This window comes from Bos taurus, chromosome 6, assembly GCF_002263795.3.
Source record: "Bos taurus isolate L1 Dominette 01449 registration number 42190680 breed Hereford chromosome 6, ARS-UCD2.0, whole genome shotgun sequence".
Taxonomy (NCBI): Eukaryota; Metazoa; Chordata; class Mammalia; order Artiodactyla; family Bovidae; genus Bos; species Bos taurus.
The window spans coordinates 63,055,792-63,080,981 of record NC_037333.1 but is presented as its reverse complement, the minus strand read 5'-3'; the positions used below and the strand labels follow the sequence as shown (position 1 = coordinate 63,080,981).

At 39.2% G+C, this 25,190-nt stretch overlaps 1 protein-coding gene and 1 long non-coding RNA gene across 2 annotated transcripts in view; both read left to right on the top strand.

Annotated features, from left to right (window-relative positions):
- The window catches only part of KCTD8 (potassium channel tetramerization domain containing 8), a 262,947-nt gene that overhangs the window by 16,618 nt on the left and 221,139 nt on the right, over positions 1 to 25,190 (top strand).
- Positions 1 to 25,190, top strand: part of LOC132345512 (uncharacterized) — a 174,869-nt gene that overhangs the window by 14,852 nt on the left and 134,827 nt on the right. Inside the window, exon 1 of the long non-coding RNA XR_009494888.1 lies at positions 1 to 25,190. This exon is cut by the window's left edge and continues 14,852 nt beyond it; it is cut by the window's right edge and continues 70,296 nt beyond it. This is a non-coding gene — a long non-coding RNA (uncharacterized lncRNA).

Here is a 25,190-nt window from a genome sequence, read left to right as displayed (position 1 = left end):
GGTTTTTCCTGTGGTCATGTATGGATGTGAGAGTTGGACTGTGAAGAAGGCTGAGCACCGAAGAATTGATGCTTTTGAACTGTGGTGTTGGAGAAGACTCTTGAGAGTCCCTTGGACTGCAAGGAGATCCAACCAGTCTATTCTGAAGGAGATCAGCCCTGGGATTTCTTTGGAAGGAATGATGCTAAAGCTGAAACTCCAGTCCTTTGGCCACCTCATGTGAAGAGTTGACTCATTGGAAAAGACTCTGATGCTGTGAGGGATTGGGGGCAGGAGGAGAAGGGGACAACAGAGGATGAGATGGCTGGATGGCATCACTGACTCAATGGACGTGAGTCTGAGTGAACTCCGGGAGTTGTTGATGGACAGGGAGGCCTGGCGTGCTGCGATTCATGGGGTCGCAAAGAGTTGGACACGACTGAGCGACTGATCTGATCTGATCTGATATGGTGATCTTTTGGGTGAATCCCTTTAATGTTGATCTGGACTTAGAATGAAAAACAAAGAGTTGGGAATAGGTGTCTCTGGGCTATTGTCTTAATCTTCCTTGATATGGAGATTTGTTTTATTTTGGGCTAACTCTGCTGTACTTCATTATGTAGAAAATGGTAGAAATTGATATTTTTTTCATATTACCTCCATGGAATTTCATCAATAATATGTTCCAAGTAATCTGTGCTTGATAAAAATAGGCTCTTTGTTCTAATTTTATTGTGTGGGATTGTCATTTCTTAAAGAGAATATGTTGAGTATACCGATGTTAACAAAACATTTATTGAGGGGGAAACCTTTTCATGCACTGTATTTTTTTAACGATTTCTAAAGAAACATTCAGAAATACAAAGAATACCAAACTAAGAGAAATCTAGTTTAATTTTATTAATGATCCATTTGTCTTATTTATTCTATATTTATTCATGCATTTATAGTCAGTATTATATACAGAGGAATCTGTTAGATACTGAAGATGTGTTAGGAAGCAATGGTGAACACATTTCCTGATTTTCATAATCAGGGCAATGACATACATATGTGCAGGTTGCACACTGCTTACCTCCAGTGCTGCTGCTTTGTCACTTCAGTCGTGTCCAACTCTGTGGACTGTAGCCTGCCAGGCTCCTCTGTCCATGGAATTCTCCAGGTGGGAATACTCGAGTGGGTTGCCATGCCCTCCTCCAGAGGATCTTCCCCACCCAGGCATCGAACCTTGGTCTCCTGCATTGCAGGCAGATTGTTTACCATTGAGCCACCAGGGAAGCCTATCTGCTTAACTCTAGACTGTACTTAGTAGGTCTAAGTGTATAACAATACAGTGGATTGTGTATTGTACACGAGCAATACACACTTGTGGGCCTTTGAGTGATGATCCTACTCATGGCCAAAGACCAATTATGTCTCTAATACTTCTGACCACAAGAATATAGACCCATCTGTGTGTGTGTGTGTGTGTGTGTGTGTGTGTGTACTCACATGAACCTGCATAGAGATATGATCAGTATGACTCCGTGAACCATTGCTGTCAATTAAAAACATTTGCCCTCTAACCTACGATTGAGTAATGACCAGTATGTTTTTGAAAAATGTGGCACTAGTATTAATTTGACCTTTGGTTGAAATTGCCTATTTAGAAATAAACTCAGTATTGCAAATGATAATCTTTCTGGTTTCTACATTATACATCACTCCTTTTTTGAGAAATTTTACTTCTTGAAGAAATGCAAAGTCTATTTAGGAGTCCAGATTTTGCCATACTACTTATAGATGTCTGTTGTATGTGAAGAAATCCTAAAGTCAAATTAAAATGAAGATTTTTTCTGGTTACCTTTGACAGATAATCTGTAATTAAGATTAAATTTGAAATGAAAATGGTTATTAGATATTCCTTTTCATTTCAGTTAAGCAGACATGTGATGGACTGATTTAGCATGTTTCACAGACAGTGGTAAAAAGCTATATACTGGGTTGGCCAAAAATTCGTTCAGATTTTTCCATGGGATTTTATGGAAGAACTCAAATGAACTTTTTGGTCAATTCAATATTTGCTTTGTAGCAAGAAATATGGAACTTGTTAACAATTGCTAATATTAATGGGAAATGGAAACATGAGTAAATATGCTAGGAAGTCCCACATTGAAATTTCTGTAGCTTTGAATAATCATTTACATTTCTTCTGCTGGCCTGATGTGTTTCTAAGGCATGCAAGAACCATTAAAATATTCCAGTTTTTACTTTCTATGTTAGCATGTTTGGATAGTAAACTTATTTATTTCAAGCTGTCTTGTTTTATGGTTGACACTATCAAACTATATTTATCATTATTATAACTTGGTACTTGGCACTCATACTGTGAAGCTTGGTAATAGTGAGTATTTGGTTACCTCACAGTTTTAGTGCAAACACCAGACTCTAGAGACTAATGGCTATAATGTTTGTTAAACTGTATTTTATGGACTGAAATTGTGGCCCCCCGGATACCCCCCCGGCCCCCGCCAAAGATATATTGATTCCTTAACCATCAGCACTTCAGAATGTGACCTTATATAGAAACAAGGTCTTTATGAAGGTAATCCGTTTAGAATGAGGTCATTAGAGTGGGCCTAATCCAAAAGACTCTGATGCTGGGAAAGATTGAGGGCAGGAAGAGAAGGGGATGACAGAGGATGAGATGGTTGGATGGCATCACCGACTCAATGGACATGGGTTTGGGTGAACTCTGGGAGTTGGTGATGGACAGGGAGGCCTGGCATGCTGCAGTTCATGGGGTCGCAAAGAGTTGGACACGACTGAGCGACTGAACTGAACTGAATCCAATATGACTGGTGTCCTTATGAAAAGGAGAAATTTTGGACATAGAGATATAAGTGTCCATGCACACAGAGAGAATACCTCACGAGTGTAAAGGTAGAGATCACACTGATGTATCTACAAGAAAAGGGATGCTAAGATTGTCAATAAACCAACAGAAGTGGGGAGAGAAGCACAGCGGATTCTTGCTCATATCTCTCAGGGAGAGCCAAACCTTCCAATACGTTGACCTCGGACATCTAGCTGTGAGAGCTATGAGATAATACATTTTTGTTGTTTAAGTCACCCAGTTTCTGGTATTTTGTTACGGCAGCTCTAGCAAAGTACCAAAGTAATTTTAAACTCTTTATCTTGTAAAACATCTGGGAAAAGTTTGAAAGGCAATGGTAAATTCCCTGTATTTTTCAGAGATCTTAGTTGTAGACAGCACACTCCATTCTAGATAATTTATACCGGAAAATGTATTAAGTATAATATCAATAGCGCATAGATTGCTTGGGATGACTAAGCTTCCAGGAATTCCCAACCACACCACCGAATAGGGCTGCTAAGGTGTTTCTGCTTTGCAATGACATGGGAATTCAGAATTTGGCAACTGCCACGTAGTTGCAGCATCCAGCCACACAATCTGCCATGTGCTGTGCTTAGTCACTCAGTTATGTCTGACTCTTTGCGACCCCATGGACTGTAGCCCACCAGGCTCCTTGGTCCATGGGGATTCTGCAGGCAAGGCTGTTGGAGTGGGTTGCCATGCCCTCCTCCAGGGGATCTTCCCAACCCAGGGATGGAACCTCGGTCTCCCATACTGCCAGCAGATTCTTTACCATCAGAGCCACCAGGGATGCACAGCAAAGTAAGATTATCAGGAAATTTCCTGTCTCCCCTTATACTTCAGTGGACAAGTGTCTGGTTGTGCAAACTGAATCACATATGGAGCTCTGGCTATAAGAGAGTCTAGGAAATGTAGCTTTAAAAACAGATACATAATAAATCTTTATGGTACATTATCAACACTGGTCTGTTTTAAGCTTAATTATTTATTTATTTTTTACAGTGATTTTTAGCAGAGTGTAGTTGCTTTACAATGTTGTGTTAGTTTCTGCTGTACAACAAACTGAATCAGTTATGTGTGTGAAAGTTTCTCAGTCGTGTCTGACTCTTTGAAATGCTATGGACTGTAGCTTGCCAGGCTCCTCTGTCCATGGAATTCTTCAGGCAAGATTACTGGAATGGGTTGCCATACCCTCCTACAGGGGATCTTCCCAACCCAGGGATCAAACCTATGTCTCCTGTGTTTCCTGCATTCCAGTAGATTCCAATCTACCTGCATTCCAGGTAGATTCTTTACTGCTGCACCACCTGTTAAAATAATAAAAAAGAAGGGATATATGTATATGTAAATGGATTCCTGGTGGCTCAGCTGGTAAAGAATCCACCTGCAATGTGGGAGACCTGGGTTTGATCCCTGGGTTGGGAAGATTTCCCTGGAGAAGAGAACTGAATACTCTTCAGTATTCAGTTCTCTTCTCCAGGGAACTGAATACTGCTACCCACTTCAGTATTCTTGCCTGGAGAATCCCAGGGACAGAAGAGCCTGGCAAGCTATAGTCCATTGAGTCACAAACAGTTGGACACAACTGAAGTGACTGAGCACACACAGCACATGAAATTTGAACCTTTCAGTTTTTTACAATTCATCCTCATAACAACCATTCTGATGAATTTATTTTCATTTCTTTCTTTTTTTTTCGGCCATGCCACTCGGCTTGTAGGATCTTAGTCACCCAACCAGGAATCAAACCCACGGCCTCAGCAGTGAAAGCATGCAGTCCTAACCACTTGACTGCCAAATGATACTTCATTTTTGTTTTAAATGTCATTGCTCTAATTACTGATGTTGGAAATGCAATTATTAGCTCTTCAGTCATTGTAGATTAGAAGTACATTGAAAAGACCCTGAGTGAGCTGGTCAAGAGGATCCATTTCAGTCTATCTCTTTGGCCACCTTCTTTCTCTATTAAAATTCCAGCCATGGCAACAGCATGATCAACACATGTTCCTCCTTAACATGATGAAATTGCCTTTCATGCAAGTGAATATTTTCCCAACCTTTCTCCCTAAAGGGCGACCCAAACTCTCATCAGCCGTGCCTCCATCTTTGGGTTATGTACAGTACATTGTATGAGGTCCGAATGTGATTTCCTTGTGGAATGGTCACCTATAAGTTAATATATTAATGTATGTTATTTGTCCTCAGTGCATTCAATAAACAATCTCAAATAGGAGTAGGATGACTTCAGTGAAAGTTTTTGCTCTAAAAATGGGAGAATAGGAGACACAGCACACAGCAGAGAGCAGAGACTCCCTTTACTAGCAACAGAATAAATTCCTTGTTAAACCCAGCTGGCAGCACCTGGTTCTGCTGTTGAGTGACATTCCCTTCCTCACCTGCTGTCCTTTATGGTTCCTTCCTTTACCTTCTGGGGATTCTTCCCTTTTAGTTGTGCTCTGTGGCCAACTGAGGCAGATGTTGGCACTGCATCCTCTTTGTAGCTGCTGAGATTTTACAGCTCATTTTCTGGCTCTGGATTCGGGGGCTTGCGGGTTGCTTTAGGGTTAAATAGCCCAGGCTATTGCTGGCCAGTCTTGCAGTTTCTTGGGCAAAAGATTGCTTCAAAATTGAACTGCAGTTTTGGTCAGGTTCATGAGTGAATTAAGAGCAACAGAAATCTTGTGCCATATCATTTTTAGGCCTGAAGACTAATTTTTGACCTGTGCGAATCACTCACTTCCCCCTCTCTTAAATTGATGGTCTAGCGAATGGTGCCAGCTTTGTCAGCAGGGCAGTCACCCTTATATGAAAGAGTAGTACTCCTGCTAAGGTCTATCTAGTCAAGGTATGGTTTTTCCAGTAGTCATGTATGGATGTGAAAGTTGGACTATAAAGAAAGCTGTGCGCCAAAGAATTGATGCTTTTGAACTGTGGTGTTGGAGAAGACTCTTGAGAGAATTGATGCTTTTGAACTGTGGTGTTGGAGAAGACTCTTGAGAGAATTGATGCTTTTGAACTGTGGTGTTGGAGAAGACTCCTTGGACTGCAAGGAGATCCAACCAGTCCATCCTAAAGGAGATCAGTTCTGGGTGTTCCTTGGAAGGACTGATTTTGAAGCTGAAACTCCAATACTTTGGCCACCTAATGAGAAGAGCTGACTCATTGGAAAAGACCCTGATGCTGGGAAAGATTGAGGGCAGGAGGAGAGGGGGATGACAGAGGATGAGATGGTTGGATGGCATGGGTTTGAGTGGACTCCGGGAGTTGGTGATGGACAGGGAGGCCTGGCATGCTGCGGTTCATGGGGCCGCAAAGAATTGAACACGACTGAGCGACTGAACTGAACTGAACTATTACAGCAAGAACCACATTCTTTATTCTAAATCATACTCATCAGCTCCCTAAAAACAAATGCACTCATTAATTTGAGGTGAAAGGGATCTATTAAGGATATACATATCTCATAGAAACATAGGAAGGGTGGAAGAAATAAATCTCAGGAAGGAAGACTTTAAATCACTCTGGAGAACTGGCCACCTATGTGGCTGCTGCCTTTGCCACAATCAGGGAACTGAGAGTAAGAATCTGCCTGCATAGCTGCAGACAACTTCCCCTGCAAAACGGTGATGCCCTGCTCCCTGCCTCCTCTGCATTCTGAATGAAAGTCTATAGGAGGACGACTGATTCAGGCAACAGGGATTAGATCTGGAATCCCATCCGAGTGAAATCAGGAAATTCCATGGTTTTCATCTATCTAGCCTTTTCCTGCTAGTGTACAGCAGATCCATCCATATTTTGTACAACCTGTGCCTCACCTAACTTTAAGAAGCACATATGAAAGACAATACTTTTTCTCTTTGTCAAAATGCCTGCAAATATATACATGTTCATCTTATCTCTGCAAAGACATCATTGCATAACTCCCCTTATGGGAGTTCTTTTATATACTAAGTATGTATGATAGAAATGAGACTAGTAATCATAAGTTATCAATGAGGAACAGGTATAGGAATATTGGATAATAAAAAAAATACACAAGGAAAAGATATATGTGTGTGTGTGTGTGTGTGTGTACATACATATAGTGTATATGTGTATATATGTGCATATGTGTATATATATATATAGTAGAAGTATGTAGTTTCAAAATATGCATGTTAGAGTCTAGGATAAATGAAAATATGCTAAATTTTTAGACATCTACCATTTAGTAATGTTGACATGTGTATGGATTCTGGCAAAGATTAGAGAAAATCAGAGGATCTTGGCTGACCTTTTGCTTCTGTCACTTGTTAGTTATTGATTGCATAAAAATCACTTAAATACTTTGAGATTATTTTCCCATCTCTCATTGAAGAATGGTTTGAGCATAGATGAGATGATACATATCAAGTGTTTTTAGCACCTCAGTTAAATTACCCTATATAAACTGAGCCAGTAGTAACAACATATAGATTGCTTTGAGGTAAACTATGAGAAAGAAGCTGGTAAAGGCACTCTGTCATTTTCTACATCAGGTACAATGCAAGCTGAGGGTTCTACCCTAGCTACTTGCCAGATGAATAACTTTTGCCTGGCGTCGGAATGTAAATTTAAGTCACTGAAGTGCAAGATCTAGGGCGGATGTAAACAAAGTTCTAGCAACAGTAATGCCTGTACAATGTAATAGATAATCTTTCAAAAGCCCATGAGTGATGGGAATTACTAGGTAACTTTAAATTGCCAGAGAAATTAACTGTTAAACCTGATGCAGATTTTTTTTGGCCCATCAAGTTAAGGGGATAATTTCACATTAAATCTATTTTCCTTTCCTTATGAAATGAAGCCTCACACTGTTTGACACTGTTGTTAAGAGTAGTATATAGTAGTTTGGTTTCTTAAATGAAATTAAAACTGGTGATTTCTTTAGTTAGAGAGGGTGATTTTTTAAATTAGACTTATTTTCCACACTTTACTTAGTGAAGTCTCACACTGTGTGTGGCACCAAATTATCACTTAGCAAATGTTTGTTGATATAGTTAGGGAAGCTGTGTAATGGGTGAGTTATTGTTTTAGTCGCTCAGTTGCATCTGACTCTGCGAACCCATGGACTGTGTAGCCCATTAGGCCGCTCTGTCCATGGGATTTTCCAGGCAAGAGTACTGAAGTGGGTTGGGTGAGTAGACACATACTAAAACTGGTCTTAAGGAGGAGGGCTCTGGAGTAAACTAGAGCTGCGTTCATATTCTAACTCTTTTCATTAATGACTGTGTGACTCTGGGTAAGTCTTTTTTGTATCCAAACCATGGTTTCCTCTTTTGTAAATTGTTAGAATAATAGTACATATTTCAGAGGGTGCTTTGGGAATTAAATTGTGTGATGCAAATAAAACACGTGGCATAGCATCTTATTTGAAGTCAAGGTTATTGGTTATTTAAAGTGTACTGTATTGCTTATTATTTATAAAGAACAGTGACAATACAGAGGGAGTGGCTATTACCTGAACTCAGTGGGGGGCAGGGGGTTGGTTCAGGAAAGGCATTTGAGAAAAGATAGCATTGAAAAGTATTTGCTGAACAGTGTGCATCCATGTGAGAGCTTGGGGGCTTTGTTAGGTAGGCATGAAGTATTAGAGAATAGGTTTATCTGGCTGGATATCAAGAAACATATTGGAAAAATTTGGAAATCTATGCAGTGGAAGGATGTTGCTGTACATTTTATGTTAGCCAAAGGATATTAAACCAGTAAAGGACATGGCTAAATATGCATTTTCAAGAAGCAGCTACGGCAGCAGAGTGAGACATAGAATCGGGGAAATTGAAGTTACTTGGTTAGTTAGTGGTTATGGTTAAGGTTCAGGCTAGAGGTAAACTGATGTGCTCCAGTACAGTTGGGGAGTAAAAGATGCATTCTATTGTATGGAGGTAGCATAGTCAATTGAACTTTGGGCTAAAGCAAAGAGCTAAAGCATCTGGCAGTTTCCCAATGATTCATTTATCCCCTTTACCAGGAGGATGCCTTGGGAGAAAGAAAAGAAGGCAGATGACTTGGTTTGACCTCCTTGTCAACTGGCTCTCGAAGTAAATACATGAGTGATCTTTCTAGAAAGAAAAGATATCTAGTAAATGCCTTTACCAAATGACCCTAAGAATGACTTACAGTGAATAAGTACAAAGTCTATATAGGGCATGGATCCCTGGAGAATACCAAATGGGCTATTCATTTTTCTGAGTATATAAAATATGGAAGATTTATATGTCCTTGTTTGTGGGGAACCCCATAAAACTTCCCTTAAATTCCTCATTGATCATTCTGGGCCTGAGAGTGACTGTTCTGTGTGGGAAGGAAGGAATGAAGGAGTCATTTAGGATGTCCCAGACCACTCTTGGTTTCTTCTCTGCCTCTCTGGTTCTTTAAATTGTTAGTAAAATTTAATACTCTGATCTGTTTTATGGGCATCCACTGTGATCATTTGATTGTGTGTCTTTGTTCAAATGTTTTGACCTGTTGGATGTAGGGAAGAGGGACAAAGACATGTAGGGAATGACTCCAGTTGGTGATGGCCATGACTGAGATAGCGCATACTGGAGGAGTGAGGCCCATCCTGAAGAAGAAGATGATCAGACCAGCTTTAGACCTGTTACATTTAAGGTATCTGTAATTTGCAAGTGGGAGTATCTCAGAAAGCAGGTACTAGAGATTAGATAAATGATCAGTTAATTTGGAGAGGAAGAGAACTGTGCTGAGGCTGTTGAAGGAGTAGGTTGATAAAGAGGGGCCTGTGAACAACATTGTGAAAGGCCAGGGGAACAGTGGAAGTTTCAAGAGAGAGAGGTGGTCGTGGAGTCTGTGGGAAAAACAAGTTTTAAGCACAAAAAAATTGAGTTAAAAATTTTTTTTGTTTATTTTATGGTCACACTGGGTCTTCATTGCTGTGCATGGGCTTTCTCTAGTTGTGGGGAGTGTTGTCTACTCTTTGTTGTGGTGCACGGGGCTTCTCATTGCCGTGGCTTCTCTTGTTGCAGAACACTTATCCTAGGGTGTATGGCCTTCAGTAAGAGTGCTGTGTGGGCTCAGTAGTTGTGCTCATGGGCTTAGTTGCTCCATGACATGTGGAATCTTCCCTGACCAGGGATCGAACTCACGTGCCCTGCATTGGCGGGCAGATTCTTATTTGCTGTATCACTAGGGAATGAGTTTTTAAACAGAACGGTATAAATGCTTCAGAGGGTTGACCATTTATTAAGACTGAAAACATCAATTAGATTTACCGAATTAGGAGCTCATTAGTGATTTTAAAGATAATTAAAGAAAATTATAAATCACAGTGGTAGCAAATTGCATGTTGGGGATGGGCTCTGATGTGCATGCAGAAGTAGAAAGGGTAGATAATGGGATTCATCCAGGCTTGTGGATTCTTAGTGTGGGTGCTCTGAAGAACAGAGCAGAGCTAGTGAACGATGCTGATAAATGAGTAGTTGATGCAACTAGTTGCTTCCTTCAGGATGCATAAAGAAATCAGTAAAGCTGTGATAATCTCAGGAACTTGTAATGCACCTGGGATGTTGCTTAAACTAGAGTATTTGTTTCCTACTGAGTTAGAATCTCTGGGGAGTGGTGCCTGAGAATATTCCTACCAGATTCATGTTTAAGAACTTTCCTAACTATAAAAATGTGGGTACTGAGAAAAATGATGGTCTTGCTAAAATAATAAATTAAAAAATAGGACATAGATCTGTGTCATAGAATGCTGATAATTATATTAAAAAAAGATACAAGTCAGTGTTAAGGCATTTAAAAGCCTAGAAGGAAATGCCCTTAGTTATTACTAGGTTGTAGGATTTTTAAATAACTTTTAATTTTGTAAACTATTTACTTTCAGCTTATATTTTTATAATTTAAAATAAATTGAAGTTATTAAAATTGGTAGCTAATAAATATTTCTAAGTACTAGATTATAGATACAGATATGATACTGTCTTAAAATGTTTTTAATAAAGATAGAAGGAAGAAGGAACATTAAAAGCATTTTATATCTGAATAAGGGAAATAGAGGGATAGATAGCTGAGAGGAACATGGAGTAAAAGCAGAACTTTGTGTATGAAAAACAAATTCCATGTAAGACATGATTTTGCTGAGAGTGGCTCACCCTCTAACATGTAAAGGCCATAAATGTTCAGACTCTCAGGTTTTAATCTACCCATTGTTTTAATCAAGACCTAAACTGTTCAGTTCAGTTCAGTCGCTCAGTTGTGTCCAACTCTTTGTGACCCCACAGACTGCAGCATGCCAGGCTCACCTGTCCTTCACTATCTCTCAGAGCTTGCTCAAACTCGTGTCCATTGAGTCAGTGATACCATCGAACCATCCCACCCTCTGTTGCCCCCTTCTCCTCCTGAATCAGAACAGTGATGTAGAAGGAACATCACCCTGAAAGAAGCCTGAGGTCATGAATCCAGCTGAGTTTGGAAAATCTCGAAGGTGATATGAGAGAAATTGCTGAAATCTGCCATAGGTTCCTAGTCACCTGGGTGTATATCTGTCAAAGGGTATTCTGAAAAATATTGAGTATTGAAGGGCAGAATATTCCCTGGGAGACTTAAACTAAGGATTTTTTTTTGTTGTATTAGACTTTTGACAAAGCTGGTAGTGTACAGTGTATTGTCAGAGCCAAGTGACTGTGTCAAATTCATAAATGTTTATTGAGTAATTTTTATAAGCTAGACTCTCTAATGGAGAAGGTAATGGCAATCCATTCCGGTATTCTTGCCTGGAGAATTTCATGGACAGAGGAGTAACAGTCCATGAGATCGCAAAGAGTCAGACATGACTGAGCTACTAATACAAGACTCTCTAAAGAAGGATATCAAAATGGATATATCATATATATCATCCTTAACCTCAGGAAGTGGATAATAATAGGTGGTAGTTTTATACAAGACCAATTAGATCTTTATCCTGAAGAAAATGGCAAATATTAAAGGTATGGTAGCAAAAGAATTGGAGAAGGCAATGGCACCCCATTCCAGTACTCTTGCCTGGAGAATCCCAGGGACAGGGCAGCCTAGCAGGCTGCGGCCGTCTATGGGGTCGCACAGAGTTGGACACGACTGAAGCGACTTAGCAGCAGTAGCAAAAGAATGCATGAAGGGAGTAAATTACAGCAAAAAGGGCCTTTGGGCGGCAATTTCGAGAGTCCAGGCATGACATGGGTTGAGCTTGAACTGAGCTGATGGTAATGAAATGGAAAAGAGGGGGTGGATATGGAAAACATTGTTCAGAAATCTTTTCTAGGGCTGTGGATTGAGTCCAAGGTAGGTAGGTAGGTAGAATCAAAGGTGGCTTTAATGCTTCCATGTTTGGTACCTAGAAGAACTCACAGGAATATGGAGGCCTAGAGGAAGGACTGATTTAGGGGCAAGAGGAAAGTAATGAGTCTAGTTTAGTTTAATCAAGTTGGTCATTATAGTCATAATAGTATCTGTAAGAGTTTGAACTTAATCATATTGAATTTTAATATACCCTTTCATTTGGTTAATATTTATTTTGGTATTTGCACTATTTACAATTGAATAGGCCTATAATTTTTTTGCATAATCTTTAATTTTGTAATAAAGATTACATTAGCTGCATAACATGGACACCTTTCTCTCTACTTTTTCTTAAAAGGTAAGAATTATCTGTTCCTTGATAATTTGGTGAAGTGCACCTAAGAATCAGCAAGACCAGGGGATTTTTTTTCAGAGGAGGAGACTTTGCTTTTTAAATTTATTTAATATGAATCAATCTATTGGAAGTTTTTTGTTTCCTTTTATACTAATTTTACATTTTGTATTTTCCCAGAAATAAACATTTTATTTAGGTTTGCAGATTTAGTATCATATGGGTGCTCAGAATATTCTTTTACCACTTTAATATCTTTTTGTGTTTATACTTATTCCTTCCTCACTTATGTTTTTTATTTATATCTTCTTTCTCTCCCTCTCTCACCCCTCCTCTCTCCCAGAACTAATTGCCAGAGTCTGTTTATCTATTAATCTCCTAAAAGCTTTTACTTTTTTATTTTTCCTCATTTTTTTGGTGGATTTTTTTCCTCCATGTCTTGATTTTTGTTAGTATCTTTATTATTGTCTTCCTCCTTCATTCTCTAGGTTTGCTATGCTGTTCTTTTTCCCACTTTCCAAGTTAAAAGATTGGGTGTCATTTTTTTCCCAACGCTTTTTGTTTGTTGATGAATGTACTTAAAATAACTTTCCCTTTACAAGTGTCATATTAGTGTTGATATGCCTCATTCAGTTTATATTATTTCATTTCTCCTTTCTGTTTTAGTATATGTTATCAAGTAGTATTTTACTTGGTACTTGACATATATTTTCAGTTCCTCTTTTTTATTGGTTGCTTATATTGCTTTGGGTCAGATAACTTTGATATAGATATATTTTTACCCTGTCTGGCAAATAGTGTGCGAGAGGCAGTGGTTCTTTTAAAACAATATTTAGAAGAGGAAAGAGTGGGGTCCTTCCTAAAATTATCCTCTGACTCTGTGCTTAGCTACATGGTGTTATAATCGCACAGTAGTTTTCTCAGTGTTTTTATGTTGGTTCCTCAGGTCTGTGGTTCCTTCTGTGTTTTGTCCTAAAAGGATGCATTTTTGGGGAAAGAAACAGCAACCTGTGCTAGGCTGCCGTCTTTTCAGGAACCAGGAGAAGATAGTCATATTTTCTATTCATTGACAGTTTCAGCATTCAGTGACTATGCTTTGTTGTTGTTGTTCAGTCGCTCAGTTGTGTCCAACTCTTTGCAAACCCCATGGACTGCAACATGCCAGGCTTCCCTTTCCATCACCATCTCCCAGGGCTTGCTGTCCATTGAGTCGGTGATGCCATCTAATCATCTCGTCCTCTGTTGTCCCCTTCTCCTCCTACCTTCAATGTTTCCCAGCATCAGGTTCTTTTCCAATGAGTTGGCTGTTCGCATCAGGTGGCCAAAGTATTGGAGCTTCAGCTTCAGCATTAGTCCTTCCAATGAATATTCAGGGTTGATTTCCTTTTGCATTGACTGGATTGATCTCCTTGCTGTCCAAGGGACTCTCAAGAGTCTTCTCCAACACCACAGTTTGAAAGCATCAATTCTTTGGGGCTTGGCTTTCTTTATGGACCAATTATCGCATTCATACATGACCACTGGAAAAACCATAGCCTTGACTAGAAAGATCTTTGTTGGCAAAGTAATGTCTCTGCTTTTTAATATGCTGTCTAGGTTGGTCGTAGCTTTTCTTCCAGGGAGAAAGCATCTTTTAATTTCATGGCTGCAGTCACCATCTGCAGTGATTTTGGAGCTCAGTAAAAGAAAGTGTCACTGTTTCCATTGTTTCCCCGTCTATTTGCCATGAGATGCCATGATCTTTGTTTTTTGAATGCTCGGTTTTAAGCCAGCTTTTTCACTCTGATCTTTCACCTTCATCAAACAGCTCTTTAGTTCTTCTTCACTTTCTGCCATAGGGTGGTGTCATCTGCATAGATGAGGTTATTGATATTTCTCCTGGCAATCTTGATTCCAGCTTGTGTTTCATCCAGCCTGGCATTTCATATGTACTCTGCATAAAAGTTCAATAAGCAATGCTTATAAATTATTTAACTATTGATTAAGCAATGATAATGTCCAGAATAGTTCTAGGTGCTGAGGATTAAATGGTGAAAATCCATGCTAAACCTCTTAGTGTGTTTTACTTTCCTTTCACTGATAAAACCTTTTCATTTCCAAGCCAAAATGAAATATCACTGTATATTTATGAATGCAAAACTAAGGGTTGGCCAGACCTAATGTAAACATGAATATGTGATTGTCACCATCCAGAGGAGCAGAAGATTGGCTGGGTGCAGTATTTGCTCCATTTCCTTTTGTTCTTTCAGAGGCAGATAGACCCAAACTAGTAAATCACCTTTAATTGTGGAACTACTCTATAATAAATAGGATTTTTTATTCTATTTTAAACACTTCTTAAAAATTGGAATGTTTAGGCTATTGGGTGTATTCATTTCTAGAGCTGCCATAACAGAGTACCACAGATTGGGTGGCTTAAAAAACAGAAATTTATTTTCATTTCTGGAGATGAGAAGTCTGAGATCAAGGTATTGGCTGGGATCATTGAGATCACTGATTTCTTCCAAGGCTTTTCTCCTTGGCTTTAGATGGCTGTCTTCTGTTTATCCATATGGTCTTCCCTCTAGTATGTCTGCATTCTAATCCCCTCTTCTAATAAGGACACTGGTCATATCAGATTAGGGGCCACCCTATTTATTTATTCAACTTTATCTCTTTAAAAACCTTATATCTCCAATATAGTCACATTGTAAGGTATTAGGAGTTAGGATTTTGTCATATGAATTTTGGAGAGATACAATTCAGTCTATAACAATGGACTAAAAAGAGAGTAACAATGAAATGTTTCTTAATATTATTATAACAGATGTTATGGTAGATGCTCTCTATGATTAAATTAGCAAAAGTAGATATCATTTCCATAGCTTAATTTGGGGGGTGACTTTTTGGAGTATTTTAAATAATATGACTATGTGTTTAGTTAGCTTTTCAAGGCTAAAGTTAGAAGCAATTACTAAATTTATTTTTGGTGGACAAACCTGAATTATAGAGGAACAGCCTCACACAATTATATCAAAAATTGTTTTCAATTGACATTTCCCAAACAGTATTCAAGATGTCTTTTACTTTTTGTAAAAAGTATTATTCTGCTCCAGATTTCTCATTCTTTTATACTAACTTTTGCTTGTAAGTAGAGGCAAAATATATTGACATGAAAGGGAGAATAGCTATATATGTGTGTAGGTGGGAGTCTATCTAATTATGTAGAAAAGCAGAGTCATATAGTGGAAAGAACCCTGAGAACGATGGGCTGGGAGTGGGGACATTTAGGTAAGACTCTAATAGCTGCTACTACCTGTTGAGACAAATATAGGTAAGTAGTTAGGCTGGTGAATGACCAGGGTACGTGTTGGGGAAGATGGTGGGGAACCCAGAAGAGTCTCTTTAAGGCCATAGGTATGTCTTTAGAAAAGATTGGCTAGCCCATATTGTTTAATACTATTTATCTGGCTATGAAGGGAAGACAGTGGTTATTGTGTAAAATCAAACTGGAACCCATTTGGCTGGTTCAAAAATGGATTGTGATAGAGAAAACCTATAGAAACTGTCTACTTAGTGCTACTTTTTTTGGATATAGTTCAGTATGACATTATGATATCACTTATATATTGTTTTAACCATCAGCATCAGAAATCGTGCAAGCTCTCTCTGAGTGAATTTTACTATTAAGTCAAGTCACAATGATTATTCAGAAGTCTCACTAATACGTATGGAAGAAATTAAAACTTTCTTTAGGGTAAAAACTTAAGAATGTATAGAAGGTGTATGGATATGCTGATTACAGGATTCTTTATGTTGTAAGCAGCTCACCTGTTCATATCTAGTGGGATTAAAAGGCTTATAATTTCTCCATTATTGTTGATTTATATAAATAATAACTCATGGTACATTTATTACTTACCTGTTTTCCCTGCTAACTTTCTACCCTCCATTTGTCTAAAGAATTCTTGCTTTTGCCTTTAAAGGGAGATGAAGTTCATCGTCTCTTGTGGATCATTCTCAAGAACTTTTTCCAGCTTAAATTAACAGAGGAATTGGGTCACTTTTTATTGAGCAGACAGACTGTAGACGTTCTCTGGAATCACAGCTGTGTCAATTAATGAACTGCAGAGAAGCTCTTGTTTCACTGATGTCTTGACAATTCACAAAATAATTAACAGAATAGCTGTTTTACTAATGGAATATTCTGTGTCCAGAGTGTTGAAATTACTTATTTCAAAAATTGCTGAAGAGTGGAAAGACATGTACCCTGCACTGTGTAATGGTAGTCACTGAAGAAACAGTGTAAGTGTGCCAGCTTTACTAATTCAGGTTAGGGTTTTGCAACTTCAGTACTTTTGACATTTGGGTCCAATAATTCTTGTGTAGGCTGTTTAGTAGTGTTGCCTGTCTCTATCTAATAGATGTTACCAGCATACCCTATTGTTCCACTCTCCCAGTTGTGACTGTTAAAAATGTCCTCAGATACTGCCAAATGTCCTTGGGGGCAAACTGCTCTAATTGAGAACCACTGACTTAGATCAGTGTTAAAATTTACCCTGGAAACTGAAGCAGGCAAATTTCTGGTTGGTGAAATAGTGAGTAGTGGAAGGGTCGGTCTCTTTCCTGGTCAGAAACACCACCACCAGCACCAACATCACTATGCCTTTGGGCTCAAGTAATAGACTTTATTTTTTTGGGCTCCAAAATCACTGCAGATGGTGACTGCAGCCATGAAAATAAAAGACGCTTACTCCTTGGAAGGAAAGTTATGACCAACCTAGATAGCATATTCAGAAGCAGAGACATTACTTTGTCAACAAAGGTCCGTCTAGTCAAGGCTATGGTTTTTCCAGATGACAGAGGATGAGATGGCTGGGTGGCATCACTGACTCGATAGACTTGAGTTTGAGTGAACTCTGGGAGTCAGTGATGGACAGGGAGGCCTGGCATGCTGCAATTCATGGGCTTGCAAAGAGTCAGACACGCCTGAGTGACTGAACTGAACTGAACTGAATAGAAAGGAATATTTGCTGGATATAAACCAAGTACCAGGGACCATGTACTTGGTTTATAAACTCCACTTGGTTTATAAAGGCTCTTTACGGAGAAGGCAATGGCACCCCACTCCAGTACTCTTGCCTGGAAAATCCCATGGATGGAGGAGCCTGGTGGGCTGCAGTCCATGGGGTTGCTAAGAGTCGGACACGAGTGAGCAACTTCACTTTCACTTTTCACTTTGATGCACTGGAGAAGGAAATGGCAGCCCACTCCAGTGTTCTTGCCTGGAGAATCCCAGGGACGGAGGAGCCTGGTGGGCTGCCGTCTATGGGGTTGCACAGAGTTGGACACGACTGAAGCAACTTAGCAGCAGCAGCAGCAGCAGCAGCAGCAGGCTTTTTATGTTATTTCATTTAATCCTCCTCATAGCCTTGTGAAGAGAATGTTGTTGTTTTCATTTTAATCCCCTGCAAATTGAGGCTCAGCATGATTTAGCCTCCTACCCAGGGACAAACACCTGATAGGTGATACAGTTAGGATGAATCCTAGCCAGATCCAACTCCAAATAAAATTTAGGAGGGAGCTCCTTTAAACAATATCTATTCTCCAAAGTATTTGAATACAGGTTCTTGGTTATGAGGTTGGTCCTGTCTCTTCACCTCCTTCCTACATATCCAGATTGAAAATCACACTGATTAATACATCTCAAAGGTGCTCCCTCTAACAATTGATAATGGAGAAAAGAATCTTGTATTACAAGCACATTAAATCCTAAAATATAAGACCTTCTTTCCAATAACAAAGTTTGATAGATTTAAATTTAATATTTTTTTTATTGTTTTCTTGGAGAGAGGAGTTTGACCAGCAACCAAATGGCTAATAAGTAGACAGAAAAACCAAGGAGGGGTAAAATTCTAAGTTAAAGATGTGAATGCCAAGTTTGAGGTTTTTATTTTATCACTAAGGAACACAGTGTATTGCATTAGGCATAGACATTTAGAAAGATATTGCTAAGTAACAAAAATAAGAATGAATGGCACATATTTTAGGAACAGTTAATTAATGCCCATGCTCAGATTATGTAATTGCTGTTAAGCACAGAATAATTTATATAAAGAAAAAAAGAGGATCCATAGTTAAAATTGGAAACCATAAACATTATTATGAATAAGTCTTTGTAACTTTTTTCCATATTATAAGAATTCTGGGCTTTCTCCCAATAGTAGCTACATCAAATATTGAAACATCTGAAACAGATGTTGCATGTTTTTTCCCCATAATTTCCTAGGATTTTATCTATTCCAAATGCTAGGTAGGGATAAGGGAGTCATATGACATCTCTATCATGAATATGTTGTGATTAAACTTTTGTGAATCTCCTTGGAGAGGTGCTCTCCAAAGTCTTATCTTGAGAAATTTGTTCTGTTCTTTGGAAGGCAATATATATTATGTGTTATACTTAGGAAATACTATAAAACCACAAGATATGAAAAAACACTTGCTTTCAGGAAAATTCACTTATGTTTTATCCGTAGTCTGAGTTAACAAAACAATAAAATGAAAAAAAAAAAAAAAAAAGAAACCAATTTTAAAAACACCTTCAGGAAGCAATTCTCTAAGTTCTTTGCCTTTCTCTTGGAAATTCACTGCCTATCATTTTCCCCCCACCTTCTCCTAAAAAACAGCTTCTATTTGTCTCTGATTCATCCTAGGGACTGAAGACCATTAACCCTGCTCTATTGTAAACTATTTTAACTTACAATTCCTTTATAGCCTTCATTTTCTCACTTTTAATTAGTGCCCTAAGGGCTTCCGTCATAGCTCAGTTGGTAAAGAATCTGCCTGTAATGCAGGAGACCATGGTTCAATTCCTGGGTCAGGAAGATCCACTGGAGAAAGGATAGGCTACCCACTCCAGTATTCTTGGGCTTCCCTTGTGGCTCAGCTGATAAAGAATCCGCCTGCAATGCAGGAGACCTGGGTTTGATCCCTGGGTTGGGAAGATCCCCTGGAGAAGGGAAAGGCTACCCACTCCAGTATTCTGGCCCGGAGAATTCCAGGGACTATACAGTTCATGGGGTCGCAAAGAATCGGACACAACTGAGCAACTTTCACTTCACTTCAAAGTGAAAGTGAAAGCATTAGTTGCTCAGTCATGTCCAACTCTTTGTGACCCCACAGACTGTAGCCCACCAGGCACCTCTGTCCATGGAATTCTCCATGGACAAGGACACTGGAGTATCCAAGCAAGGATACTGGAGTGACTAGCCATTTCCTTCTCCAGGGCATCTTCCTGACCCAGGGATCGAATCTGGGTCTCCTGCATTGCAGGCAAACTCTTTACCATCTGAGCCACCAATTATAATTCCTTTAGAGCCTTCATTTTCTGACTTCTTTTAATTAGTTTCCCGACAGTTTTATCATTTTTCCTTACAATTTTAAAATATTATCTGAATTGTTAGTTTTATGTCATGAGAGAGACTTTCTCAGGATTTTCCTGATATTTTCTCTGAACACCTGGGAGAGAAGCCTGGGAAGAGGATGTGAATGCTCTGTATTTGTGGCTCCCAGGGACTTTACTTTCTTGCCAAGGCACACTCAGTCTCAAGCAATAGACCACACATCCAGCCCCAGGAGAAACAAACCATAGCCCTGGTGATTTTTTTTTTTTTTTTTTTTGGAAATAAGCATCCCTGTGATTGGGACACCTTCATGCTCATTCATTTACCAATTAGCTATGTCTGTTTTTAACATAGCTGAGAAGTTGTGACCCAGTTTTGTGATTTCCAGAGCTGAAAATATTTGCTATCTGGCCCCGTGAAGAAAGTTTGCCAACCTTGATCTCTTCTTATCAGTGTCCAGTTATACCTCAGTCAATTAAATTGCTGCTCATCTCTCGTCTTTTCTTGCAAGCACCTGACTCTCCTCATATTTTGGCCCCCTTGGTTGCCCTGTGACCTTAGCAATTCAGTTAAGTTCAAGTTGTCAACTTGCTTATATATTGAATCCTAATGCCCAATGTGATGATATTGGGAGATGGGGCACTTGGGAGGTGATAAGGTCATGAAGGTGGAGTTCTTATGAATTAGATTATTGTTCTTATAAAAGAGACCTCAGGGGGCTTCAGCACCCCCTCTAGCATGCGAGAACACAGTGATATCTATGAAGCAGAAGCAGATCTTTATCAGACACTGAATCTGTCAGCACCTTAATCTTGGACTTCGCAGCCTCCAGACCTGCATGAAATAAATTTCTGTTGGTTACAAGCTACCCAGGCTATGGTATTCCATTGGTGGTGATGATTTAGTTGCTAAGTTGTGTCCAACTCTTGGTGATTCATGGACTATAGCCCACCAGGCTCCTCTATCCATGGGATTTTCCAGGCAAGAATATGGAGTGGATTGCTGTTTCCTTCTCCAGGAAATCTTCCCAACCCAGAAATTGAACCACATCTCCTGCATTGCAGGCAGATTCTTTGCCAACATTATTGCAGCCCAACTGAACTAAGACATCCATCAGTCAGTTCAGTCGCTTAGTCATGTCCAACTCTTTGCGGCCCCATGGACTGCAGCACGCCAGGTTTCCCTGACTATCACCAACTCCTGGAGCTTACTGAAACTGAGTAAGTGTTGGTGATCAGTGGTGATCAATGGTGATGCCATCCAACCATCTCATTCTCCGTCGTCCCCTTCTTCTCCTGCCTTCAATCTTTCTTAGCATCAAGGTCTTTTCCAAGGAGTCAGTTCTTTGCATCAGGTGGCCAAAGTATTGGAGTTCCAGCTTGAACATCAGTCCTTCTAATGAATATTCAGGACTGATCTCGTTTAGGATGGACTGGTTGGATCTTCTTGCTGTTCAAGGGACTCTCAAGATTCTTCTCCAACACCACAGTTCAAAAACATCAATTCTTTGGCAGTCAGCTTTCTTTATAGTCCAACTCTCACATCCATACATGACTACTGGAAAAATCATAGCCTTGACTAGATGGACCTTTGTTGGCAAAGTAATGTCTCTGCTTTTTAATATGCTGTCTAGCTTGGTCATAGCTTTTCTTCCAAGGAACTCTTTTAATTTTGTGGTTTCAGTCACCATCTGCAGTGATTTTGGAGCCCCCCAAAATAAAGTCACTGTTTCTATTGTTTCCCCATCTATTTGCCATGAAGTGATAGGACCAGATGCCATGATCATAGTATCATCTTTTAGTTAACACTGGGGGGTGAGAGTTTTTTAATTCCCTAATCTTCAAGTGATGCCTGAAACTCACCATTCTTCCTCCCTTCCCTTTTTCCCCCACTTACAATTTATCTACTAAAAAACCTGGGTAATTTGGTAGATTTTCCCACAGTCTATCATTTTTGTGTAGCTTTAAATGATCTGGTGCCTTGCCTTCTGATATTTCCTGGTTTGGTGCCCAAACTGTCTTTTCTGAGTTTTCTCATTTTATCCCTGCTCTTGTCTCTCTTCTGCTGTATTGTGATGCCATTCCCCGTAGTTTCTCCTCGGTTTGTAGTCCTGCTCAAGAAGGCAGCTTGATTGTTTAGAAGTCATATGCACTAAGCTATTCCAGCTCCTTTCTCCCTCACCATGGGACACTATTGGAGTGGGGAAGCCCCCTTCCTTCAGTTGCAGGTCTTAAAACATGCCAGTAGCACTTTTAGGTGACTACCTGGTGGTTACTTTGGGGTTGTTTTGTTCTCACGTCTTCAGTGGCTCTGTTGATTCTCTCTGTTTCCTTTCACAAAATGATGATACCAAAAAGGTCTTGTGGCTGTTAGTGGTTTGAAACTATCCACTTATATTCTGAGGCTTTGCAGAGCATCTTGTCACCTGTCTTTGTTAAATGTTGTCCAAGGTTCTTAGATTTGCAATGTAATGACTTTCTATGTTTTTATATGGATATTCAGAAGATGCAAAATTATGTTTCCACAGCTGCCATCATTTCCCCAGAATTCCTAATTCATTTTTTTTGATTAGTTAAGTTTATTTGAATGTAGTATGTTAGAATATTTGAGAATAATGTTAATAAAATAATTTGAGTTTTTATTAAACACAGCCACATTTGGGTATATGCAAGGTGGTTGTCAGGTGAACAAACTGGTAAAGTGTGCATTTAAAAATTATAGTAATAATTACTCTCTTTTGATCATTTTCTGTGTGCATTGTCTTACTTAACCTTAGGTGATACATAGTATTTGCTTTTTACCATTTTACAGATGAGGAAACTGAGCTTGAAGAGGTTAAGTATGACTGGCACAAGGTAACACATCTGTAATTGGGGAACTGTAATTCTAACAAAGGCCTGTCTGAGCCCACAGACTGTGCCTTGACCACAGTAATGCACTTGCAGTTGTTGAGCAATGTCTGTTTTATTCTTTCCTCTTCTCTCCATTTCCTGACCCACTGCCTTAATCTTCTCTAAAAGCTTCTAAAAATAATCCCCTGATCCTCAACCAGCTTCCTTCTTGCCTGCTGACATCAGTCTGATGCTTTGCTTAACCGTAAGAATCCAAAACAAATAATGTTGAACCATTTATTATAAGTTCTAATTGGTCAGAAAGATATATGAATGGATAATGTTACAGTTCATATTTTATTGCCACTAAAATTTCAACTATTCCACCATTGGTTCTTCTTATTTTTTGCTCTGTTTCCAATGACTGCCTATTACAGATCTGTGTACTAGCCACATCAATCTGTTCACTCTCTGTAGTGCTACCAATTAGTTTCACCCTTGTGCTTGCTCACACTGCTGCCATCTCTTCATGAATGTCCTCTGTCCATTGCCTTCCTTTACAGGCAGATGCTTTAGTGGCCTGCTCTATGAAGCTTTCTGCAGTTTCTACCAATATGAGGGCAGAATTTATAATGGTTCCTTAATGGTCTTCATAGGCTTCCCTGGTGGCTCAGTGATAAAGAATCTGTCTGCCAAGTAGGAAACATGGGTTTGACCCCTGATTCGGGAAGATCCCCTGGAGAAGAAAATGGCAACCCACTCCAGTATTCTTGCCTGGGAAATCCCATGGATAGTGGAGCCTGGCGGGCTACAGTCCATTCAGTCAGAAAAGAGTTCAACATGACTTAATGACTAAACAACAGCAATGGTCCTCACACAGTCATTGGGAAGGATCTTTATCATACCATTGATTCATCAGAGTGTGTTTAGGTGAGCTATAGTGAACCTGTCTGATCTCCCAGATTCTGAGTTTACTGAGGGAGAGGAGCATACTTTATCCATCTTTGTAACCCTAGGGCCTCTACAGCGCCTGGAACATGGTAATTACTTAAATCAGTTTTGTTAGATGAGCACAATTAGTACCTGTGAGATTATATAGCTAGTTATAATAGATTCTTGGTTAGAAATCAAATGCTTAACAATTGCATACTTACCTTGCCTTGCTATTATTACTTATCTAATAGCATATTCAAAACTATACTTATGGCTAGACAGGCAAACAGCAGTTGTTTGCCTATATTTGCCACAAAATTAAAATTTTTTTCTTGCTTGGCAGCTCTCTGAGAATTATCTTAGTGTAAATAGTATTTCTTCATCTAGCTCATCATGCCCAGAAAATTAAATATTTTTAATTAACATTTATAATCAGCTTTTCCTATTCTTGGGTCTAGTGGTTTATATTCATTTAAACAAATTGAATTCAAATATAAATTAAACACTGCCTTTATAAAGCCAAATTCAGATTGATTTTCTTTTTTCCAACCACACATGCTTTATCAACTTACATTTCCATTATTCATTTATTCATTCACTAATTTAATAAATCACAGATATAGTTAAAGCTAATACTTGTCATCTCTAGATAGGTCTCGCATTTGCCCAAGTCAGAGATAATAGACTTTTCTGGAAAACACTCTGCTTTGATTTTTTAAATTACAATGAAATAGAAATTTCAGGATATCAGGAGACACAGACTAGACAAAATGGTTTTACTGTTCATTTATTTTCTGTTCAAATTCAATCTTAAACAATATTCAGAAGTTAACTACTTCTGGTCTCTGCCTAAAGGTGAGATTGTTCAGCTATTTCAGTGGGTCTAGGCTTCAAGTTATCCTTATTCTCTTAAATAACTTGCAAAGGGGCGATTTCTGGCTCCTTCTTAGGTGAACAGATATGGATCTTTGGATAACATTCAAGCATAATTTTTTATTAATACTTCAGTTGTGATGCTTCTGAGAAAATTTATCTCTATTTTTCTATTTTAAAACAGAAATATGAAGCCAAAAAATTTCTAGGTAACTAGAGGATATTTGGTGTTCTCCTTCCTTATTGCAATGTGCAGACTCTAGTTTTGGGTAATGGCACACAGACCTAGGCAGCTTGTTTAGGACAGTAGGTACAATATACACAGTCTACCGGGCTCCCTAGGTGGCTCTAGTGGTAAAGAACCCACCTGCCAATGCAGGAGATGAAAGAGACACGGGTTTAATTCCCTGCATCGGGAAGATCCACTGGAAGCGGGCATGGCAACCCAATCCAATATTCTTGCCTGGAGAATCCTATGGTCAGAGGAGCCTGGAGGGCTATGTTCCGTAGGGTCACAAAGAGTTGGACATGACTAAAGCAACTTAGCATACACTCTAACATTCTACTAATGCCTCCAGCTTCCCACAGGAAGAAAAACTTGTTTCCAGTGGGCATTGTTGGTGTGTTTTATAGGCTTCATGGGGGAGATTTTTCTCAAGGATCTACTATAA